The 10,033-nt window shown below is 40.2% G+C and overlaps 1 protein-coding gene across 12 annotated transcripts in view; it reads right to left on the reverse strand.

Moving 5' to 3' along the window:
• Nucleotides 1-9,298, reverse strand: part of ARPP21 (cAMP regulated phosphoprotein 21) — a 146,144-nt gene extending 136,846 nt beyond the window's left edge. For all 12 annotated transcript variants that reach the window (XR_010883446.1, XR_010883445.1, XM_067291300.1 and 9 more), the window contains exon 1: nt 8,888-9,298. The gene's annotated coding sequence lies outside the window, so the exon portion shown is untranslated. The remainder of the gene's footprint in view (nt 1-8,887) is intronic.
• Nucleotides 9,299-10,033: the final 735 nt, after the last annotated feature.

Genomic DNA, 10,033 nt, shown 5'->3' on the forward strand with positions numbered 1-10,033 from the left:
CATCCTGACATTCATCTCCTGGACATCGAACATAGTTGCAATATAGAAAAGAGTTAGCAGCAATGTTTTGAACATACAGCTCTCTAAGAAATGATCTGTAGAGGGAAAAATATAATTAGCCTTAGGGAGTACAAATTACATTCTCTATCCTCCTTCCTGAAAAAAAAGCCTCAGGAGTAACAAAAGCATCAAAGAAATATGTGGGCTTTGAAAGAGGTATGTGCTTGCCGCATCTTCCTCCTGCATTGCGGAAACGATCATAATGAAAGAATGAGCGGACAAGGCGCCTGCAGAAACCACAGCCCAAATACTATGGCTATATGGTTACTGGCAGCATAATTACATGCAGCCAAAATGCTGCATCACCGTTTATGTCCCACAATCTGTTCTTTTCTACCATTCCTTCTACCATTCCTTCTACCATTATTGTAAAGCCCTTTACAAAAAGGTGTGAATTTATGCAATCACAGGGCACATTATGCTATTTCAATAAATATCTGAATAATTTAGGAGGCTTTGGCATACTGAGACAATTGCTATTAAGGAAATAAACTTATTTATTTTCATAGAGGACCTGGCTGCATACTGTAGAGCCCCTGACCTTGCATGCCTCCCCAGCACTGCCAGGACTCACCCATCAGCTTCATGAATTGATATTAAGCCAGGCCAAGAAGTAGCTGCCTAGTGCGTGCCACCGTGTAGCTGCCCTCAGCCTCCTCCTTGGCAACAGTTTTGTGATTTTTCCTTTCTCCTCTGCCAGGTGGCAGAAAGGAGCAATTCAGCATCAGTGAAATCAAGAGACATATATCATTTACAATTCCTGTAATCCCAACTTTTAGGCAATCAAATGGGATTTAAGTGGTGTACTCATTTTGTCCTGATCTGCTACGCAAAGATAAAAAACAACAACAGCAACAAAAAAAACCCCACCTTGCATGCATAAGATTTTTAATCAGAAAAAAAAACAAAAACCCACCATACTGAAAAGAGGCTATACCGCTACACATCATCTCTCCAAGCAATCCGAAACTTCACCTACTCAATCTTCAGGGAGTGTCTCCTGAAAGCCCTCCTTCGCTTTGCTTCTGATCCTCCGTAACCTGCTTTCTTCCTTCAGACAGTCCTACTGCCGCTAATCCTGTCTGTTCTTTACCCCGCCATTCCTTTACCTCAGCCTCTGATTTTGAGAGGGTCCCTTCAGGTAGCAGGTCATCCAAAGGCTTTTTTCAAATGCTGACATTTTTATCAGTACACAGATTATAAAAATAAAAATATTACTCATGAGTACTAATTTATTGTTTTTTTAGTATCTAACAGGATTCTTAGGCTGTTTGCCATAGTTATTGTTACTAGAGGGTACTCCATTTTGCTGCTTGTATGTAGAACAGATTGCTATATTCTAGTGGAAAAGAATACTGAGATATATAAAGCTGGTAAAAATAGTGCATTTTCCAATTTAGTTAAACTTGTTTTCTATGAATTAAAGATTGCCCGAAAAATCACACCTGAATCAGAAATGGTTTTGTTATTATTTCCCTCATGGTAGTAGGTGTTTTGAAATAAGGCACTTTAAGATGCCTAAGTTACTCATTATGCTTTCTTTTGAGATCTATTTTTGCAATTTTCTTTTCTGGTAGTAGAAAGCTCTGAATTTTTCTAAAATGAACAAAACCCAAAAGCATGAAAGTCAGACCTCCTTACTTTAGATTTCATGGCTTATAAAGTACACAAATTATAAAGCTATCAGACATTTCCCGAGCTTGCATTAAAATCTGTAGTCAGCCTTTACAGTGGACCAATTTATTTGATGCGTTCCTCCTAAAGCTTTTATGACATCATAAACATTTCTGACTCCATGACAAGTACTTTATAATACATTAAGCAAGCTAGTTCAAATGATTCCAAATGTTATGCCTATGGCAATAGATTTAGAAATGAAATATTCACTTGACGATGGAAAAAACCTTGAAGTTTAGTTTGAGCCACAACAATTTAATATTTACTTTTGTCCATCTGAAGGCAAATCATTTGTAATGAAGTTCAATGGCACAGACAGCTGAAGAACACAAAGGAGGTACTACAGAGCAGTGCACTGTGCTGTATCTATTTCACGTGACAGCACCAACATTGATGTCTGTTCCCCAGTAAAACTTCCCATTGAATTCAATGAAATCAATGATTAAAAGTGCTTAGATAACAATTAAAGTGGAATGTTTAGCTACACAACAATTTAACTGTATTTATAACATGCTTCTAATTACTACATTATTTATCTGCATTAGCTTCATTTCACAGAAAAGCCTTGCCATCCATCTTTACTCAGGAACAAATTGCGATAACTTTCTTCATGATAAATAAAGCATTACCCATTGAAAAGCTCTTCAAATCACCAAAATCAAGATGCTTGTACTCCTTGCAAAGCATCAGAATCTGACTCTCATGTTTAGGGACATAATGAAAATTTACAAAATGCTTTCTGTATTGGATACACATGGAGACTTCAACTCATGACGCTAACAAAATAAAAATACTAATACTGCAATACCAAGATTAATTAATGACATAATTATTATATATTCAAGAATATTTTTGATCATGGATTTCAATCCTTAGAATATAAACCTGGGTCAGCTGACTTTATGAACCAATAAAAATCACTGCTGCGTGACCATTAAAATTGGGATGAAACAGAATTCTGAAATTAGTTGAATTAGTATTATCTGATTTTTATGTTTTAATGTAGACTGCAGACAGAAAGCAAAAAGACTTTGACAGATTTTAAAAAATGAGTATTTAGCTGGAAGAAATGGGTGCTGTTTCTTTTATTGTTGATTATTTTTTGGACACTTCCCTACTGACCATTTAAGTCTTCCTTTTATCCAAAAGCTTTAAAATATCTGATTTAGGAAGAGACAGCTTGGTCAGCTGGAAGATGTTACTAAGCTTCTATAATTTTAACATAGATGCTGTATAAACAGCTCATAAATAAATCATAGTATTGTCCAAGACTAAATGAGAAATACACTAGAAAGCATTCAAAATACAAGAATACTTTTCACAGGACTTCCCTCTCTCGTTGTAGTCGTTTTGTTAACTGTGACTTCTGGCCTGAAAAGATCAAGAGTGGACATCTTGTTTGGAGAAAGAAGCGCAAATATGTTCTGGTTTCTCTTTAGACAACATTTTGTTTCACTTATAAAAATGCACCTTACATAGTTCAACATAAGCTGTGAGAACAAGCTTGCCATGAGAACAGTCTTATATAGTTACCGCAGCCACATATCGGCAGTGACTAGCAAATACTCTAAAATCCCACATTTCAAAACAAGTCTTTAGATATCCAAATCATAAATTCCAAACTCCCAGCTGTCACTGCCTACCTCTGCCTTCAGCTAAGTCATACTGTATAACATTATCACTCTCTGACACTTCATAGCTTTTCCAGCATTAACAGGGAAAAAAAGTATGGTAGTGAGTTGTCTTAAGATTTTTCACCATGTTTATTAAAGCAGCAATTACTTAATTTAAAGTAACACATTTTACAGAAGGATGTTCATAAAGGGTATTTTGTTTATTCCAGGTTTCTCCATATTTCTCCCCATATTTAATCCTTTTCCTCTCAGTAAAAGTGAATTTAGTTGCAGGAAAATAAAAAAGCAACATGATATGACATTCTCATATATTAACTTATTACTTATTTAGGTATCTGGAATGATGTAGCATGGTTTAAATATATGATTAAAAAATGATACATTTTAATGAAAGAAGACCTTTTCAGCAACTCCTTTTCCGAGGAACCATGGGGAAAAAAAAGTGTACTGATGATGGATTACCAGAAAGCCTGCAAACTGCATTAATGACAATGGAAGTGGCAGTACATGATGGTAAGGTTATTAGCAGGTGGAAGAGGGCAACCGCACTAGGACGACAATATGAAAGTCTTTTGTTTTCTGTAAAAGCAACACTAAAAACTCCAATATTTTTCCACTCAAATGAATGCTATTTATAACTGTGGAATGCATATGCCAAACATTAAGTATAGATTCTTAATGTATTCTTATAAATGAAGATAAGCTAAGAAGAATGTGCAAGACCTCTACATAGAGTAATATTCTTACCTATGGTCATTCGCAAGGCACTGGCAAGTTTGCCTATTGCATAACTACCATATCGCATAACGCAGAGTCTGAAATTGAAGTTCAGAAATCCAAAGAAATGATGAACAGTTTAACTGTTAAATCCTATAACTAAGTGGTTTGGCAAGAACTAATTACAGATATTATTTATCAAGAAATGAGCCTTAATAACAAAGTATTGTAGTTTTATAATATTCTGTCTTGTTTATTCTTCTAATAAATTGTGTGCTTGCACACAACGGCATAAACGCACAAATCATAATGGCTATTGTTATGATGGAGTTTAAGTCTCCAAGTAAGAACCCAACAAAAACATATCCTGTCCATGAACAGTAACATGTATGTCTATGTGATTTTATAGGCATATTAATTACATTTCCAAAAGAAACCAGGACCAGCGATCATTCATTTCTTTCAATTGTATTGAAGGTACTTCCTTCCTAGAAGGGCATTCTGTAAAAATGTAACATTTTTAATAACTATTAAAGACAAAATATAATTTTATTTACATCTACATGTTTCTGAAAGTCACCGTTTCATACATGAAGTTGCAAAATTAGGAAAACAACAACAACAACAGTGATTAATCAGGGAGCCTTATCATCCAGGGGTAAAAGCATAAGACTGGAAACGGGAATAACTCTAATAGCTCTCATTTGCAGGCTCTGTCAAGAACTAGATGTGTGACCTCACATGGTTTGCATAATTTCTCTGCAACTCAATTTACACAGCCTTAAAATGGGGAAAATCCTACTTACCTGGATTGCAGTTTGTCATCAATCTTTGTGAAATGCTTTAGAACAGGAAGTGCCCTAGAAATGCATATTACTATATACAAAGACATTCATATACAGTACTTTAAAGTCTTCAGAATCAAATACTTTCCACTGGAATGTACACAATCTTTGCCATATATTCCTTATTTGTTTGATGCATGTTTCAGTCTTCTGGAAGAAGTGACCCTTTTGCTTGACTTACTACTTGCTGAGAATATTGATAAAGAACTTCAAGTCTAATAAATGAACGAGCAGGGGACAAATGGATTTTGCAAGTTTATTGTGCTGCAGTTACATTACTTCTCAACTGGCCAATCTTTAAGAATGTTTTTGAAAATAGATTACTTCATATGAGTAGTATTCCCTTTAAATAATCATGTAGGTTACAAATTCTCTTTACAACTAAACAAATAGATTGAGCTGGGAGCACTCACTGGATCAAGCCATTCATTTGTGAGTAGTTCCTATAAACAAGGATCTGCTAACTTGCCAAAATCATTTTCCTGCTCTGGAATTAATGCCATTCAAATTGATAGTACTACTCCATGCAAGTTATGGATCTTGTATGTTCCTAGCAGAGGGGCGTCTGATCAGCTGGTGTAAATCTATACTTTTCCTAAAACCAATGGAACTACACCAATTTACAAGTGCTGAAGACTTATTCTTGTGTCTTTCTTAAGCACTGATGTAACCATTGAACCAAACCCAGTACACACTTCCAAATTCAAAGCTCCCATTGACTGTAGCGAGAGTGATGTCTAATGGAGAAAAGAAAGACCGTACGCCATCCCAGAATCAGTACACTTTTTTTTTTCCTTATTAACTGTAAGTTTAAGTTAGTTGTTAAAATCATAGCCTGGGAGAAAGCCAAGAAAGTAGTGTTTTTAAAACTTCTGCAGTTTCTTTTATGTACTCCCAGAAATTCTATTTAATAATAGTGATTTATTAGGCCAAGTCCAGCTTGCTGTAATCATGCAGATAACCTGAGTAATGCCCACGGGAAAAGAAGCACAATCAAGGAAGATATAATTTGCCCCCAAAATTTTACTCTAGCAGGATAAAGTTTCAAAGCCACTGTTGCACTGTTCCTAGGTATCTCTCTGATCTATCATTACACCTGTGTTAAAACTCTCATTATGCTCCTTGTATCATCCTTATGTAATTTTTCCTCCAAGGATACGATGCAGTAAACACTTATCCGAGCAACTCTTACTTACACATTTAACCCTAAGGCAGTCAATAAGATTAACATATAAGTAAAGGAAGAACTAATTGTCTGAAAAAGGGTGCAGGATGGGTACTTAAAAATTTCTTAGAGCACTATCCTGTAATACTATAGGCAGTAGAGAGAAAATACAGTTGTTTTATATATATGACATCTTTAATCAAGGCAAGGTTCTTTATATCATTCTGAGTGCATGGACTGCTGTAAATAGCCAATAAATATATTTCTGGCTGCAGATTTATGGAACTAAAGAAACACATTTTTTCAAACGTATCTCCACACATCTTGCATAATGGTGTACACTGTAGTTAATCTATAGGTATTTTCTTTTACACAATATATCACAGAGGTTTACAGTTGCTTGCATTCTACAAACATTACATGCAACAATGATTTGTGGTAAAAACTGAATTAACTTTTAACTGCAAGGAATAAAACTCAGACTTCTGCTAAAAACAGCAGCAAATTCACAAGACAAAAAAAAGATTTTTAAAATATTTCTTAAATTAATGCTACTCCATTGTAAGACATTTCAATGTTAAAAAAAATAATTAAAATGGGATATTCTTAAACTTAAATATAGCTAAATACAATCAGAATTATCGACAGCACAAAACAGCAATCATTTTCTATCTACAGTTTGTTTCATACAACTTTTTAAAAGAAATTTAAATAAAATCATTTTACACAGCACAAAAGAGTTTGACTGAAACCCAGCTAATCAACCAGCCTTCTGCACAACTCAAATTTCATTCATTAATCTAATATAAATATTTGAGGGATTTCCGCTTTTACCTTTGCATTTTTCCTTTTCTAGTATCCATAACCAATCATCGCTCTGCTCTTCCATTATGCTTCGTATATCGCAGAGTGAGAAGCATCTTCATTAAATAGTATTAAAAATAGAACACACCCGAGCTCCCAACTGGAGCATGCTCTGACAGGGCTAATACCACAGCTCTCAAGGTACCCATGCTCAGCTGGGAACTGAGAGGCAAAGTCACTGCGAGATTAGTAATTTGCAAGCCTAACTGTGCACACAAACTTGCCTTGATCCGTGACGAAGACTGCTAAAACAAAAATCAGTGTGCAGTTAAGTTATGCGACTGAAAAGTTGCAGGTCAGTTTACAGTATTCCCCCCCCCCCCATAACCCTCAGCTTCAATTCTTTGTACTTGCCTAAAATTTACATATGCCATTTTGGAGAAGGTTAGGAAGAACACAAACCAGGCACACATCCAGCTAAGCGCAATGGTAGACAAGTCAAACAGGTGATCAGCGAAACACTGCATTACTATTTAATGGCTTTCTTTCATTTCTCAGCACATTTGAAGGGTGTCAAGCAACAACAGCAACACTGGGATGAATTTAAACAAAACTGCACACACCTGGAAGCGTACAGACAGCAGGCAGAGCAGGGGTGCAGAGACACACCTAGCACAGAAAAATGCACCTGAAATTTGAGCATATTCCCGCTAGTTGAAACAGCAAACGAAAACAAAAAAATAACAATAGTTAAACAAGACTTCACAATGGGTGCACAGGATGAGCTCGTCTTGTTTGTATCTACAGACAATACTGTTGAAACGCACATACAAACAGGCAAAATTATACTAAGAAGAGTAACATGAACTATTTTTTATGAAACCAACAGACTGCTAGGATTTCTAACAATATGAGTGGAACTCGTGGACTGTGACTCTCCTCACTGCATGCGAAAAAGAAAAAGAACGGCTAACGAAGCATCAAGTAAATTTTTTACCCTCAAACTGCCACACTTCGGAATAAGGCAAGTCAAACAAACCCAGGCTGCTGCTTTTCTTCTAGCAAAGTAAAGGGTACTTTTATAAGCGTATTCCTCATTAGTTTTCACACATCAGCGAGTTTTTTTTTTTTAAAAACACTTTGATTCATTTTAGTTAAAATGACTGTTAGGACTGCGACTTTCCACGGCTCTTCCGCAAGCACCTCTGTGGCGTTTCCCTGTAGCAAACCTTCACCCGGCCCCTGGAAACCGGCTCTGACCGTTGGGAATGGCGGCGACCGCGGCAGCACCGACACGCGCGAGGCCGGCAACGAGCCGCCCCGCGCACCGCGCCTCACCTCAGCCCCGACCCGCCGCCGCCCATTTTAGGTGAACGCGTCAGTTACCGCTCAGCCTCGTGCGCTGCGCGACGGGCTAAACGACCAGCGCCGTGCCCCGGGCGCCCCGCCGCCTCAGCTTTAGCCAGAACTGGGGCAGACAAAACTTTCTCAACATACCGACATCCTCCTCCGAGACACGCTGTGGACAACGTAAAGAAACAACAGTCTTTAATTGCATACCTGGGTTTCGCATCTACAACGCGACTCAGGAATTCAGCGCAAGGATCCAGTTTCAGCACCAATATCATCCTCCCCACCCCCACGACTATAAACGTTATCCTTTTTTTCCTCTGCTAAATACCACATCTTAGAGTAGGAATCCTGCAGTTACTATAAATAATTGCACACCGCATGTAATAAAAGCAAGCCCCCAGCTCCATGCACAGCTCCTATTTTCCCTGTGCCACCGCTTCACACACTCAAGCCACCCTGACCTCAAAAATTAAAAGATCATGGGAGGGGGGAAGGGGGCGAATGACTCCAACAAAATGACAGAAAACACATGCTGGAAGGAAAATTTAAAAAAAATCGCAACAACAAAGAACATCACACCACACAAATGTCTACAGATTCTGCTTTGGTCTTTGTTTTTTGTTTTTTTTTACCTTGCCTGAAAACGGGATCTGCCCCCGGCTTCTTGGTGGTTTGGGTATTTTTGTTTGTTTGGTATTTTTGGTTGCTGGTTTGTTTATTTTGCTGCAGATATGCTGCTGTTACAGTACAGTGCCTGTCTTCCTGAAAGACATGGTCTCTTCCTCCGCCTCCGCCTCCTCCGCGGGAGGAGATCCGCTGCGGCGCGGTGGCCGGGTGCGGTGGCCGCGGCGCTGCCTGACCCGCCGGCCGCCTCCCGCCTCGCGCTGGCTCGTCTCGCCTCGCCTCGCCTCGCCTCGCCTCGCCCCGCTCCGCCGCCCGCTCCGCTCGCGTCTCCCTCGTCCGCCGCCGAGCTGCCGTCGCCTGCCCTGCCTCTGGCGCTGCCTGTCCTCTCCCTGGGTCTCTCTCCGTGCCTCACTGGATCCCCTCTCTCGCTCCTCTCTCTCACTGCCTGTCCTCTGTCCTTTATCTATCTGCCGCGCTCCCCGGCTGTACTGTCTGTCTGTGAGTCTCTCCCTCTCCCTTTCTCTCTCTCCCCGCCCACGCAGCGTGGTGCGCCTCGGACCGGAGACAGCGGCGCGTTTCGTGTCGCTCCTCGCCGGCTCCGCGCTCGCTGCGTTCAGCGCCGCCGCTCCGGCTCGTGCTGACTCGGCCGCGCCAACGGCCGCCTCACAGGAGCCGTTGGCTCCGCCGCCATTGCGCTCCCCTCCGCCCCACCCCGCCCCAGCGCCCGCTCCCTGACTCCGCGGCCGAGCTGGAGCGCGGAGGTGCCCGGCCGAGGGGTGGGTGGGTGGGTGGATGGTTGTGGGTTTCTGCACGTTGGCTCCTCCGTTCACGGTGCCCGCCAGCCCTCCCCGTCCGCCCCTCCCCAGCCGGGAGCAGAGACAAAGCACCCGGACAGCACTAATAAGCAGAAGGCTCATTAATCACCTCAAATTTCTTGGTATTTACTCCCACCCACTGTCCATCTCCCCCAACTGTCTACTAACCCCTGCTCTCCCCTCCCCCCCCCGAAAATAGGGGGGAAGAAAATGTGTCCTTGACTCCACAGGACAGTTTTAGTGACTGTGTAAGGAGGGTGCTTTTAATTATTATTTTTGCTAGTGAAATTTAACAGCATCTGCACTGATCACCCATGCTGCTGAAAGGGGGGGAGGAAT

The sequence above is a fragment of the Apteryx mantelli genome, chromosome 2, assembly GCF_036417845.1.
Source record: "Apteryx mantelli isolate bAptMan1 chromosome 2, bAptMan1.hap1, whole genome shotgun sequence".
In the NCBI taxonomy this organism is placed as follows: domain Eukaryota; kingdom Metazoa; phylum Chordata; class Aves; order Apterygiformes; family Apterygidae; genus Apteryx; species Apteryx mantelli.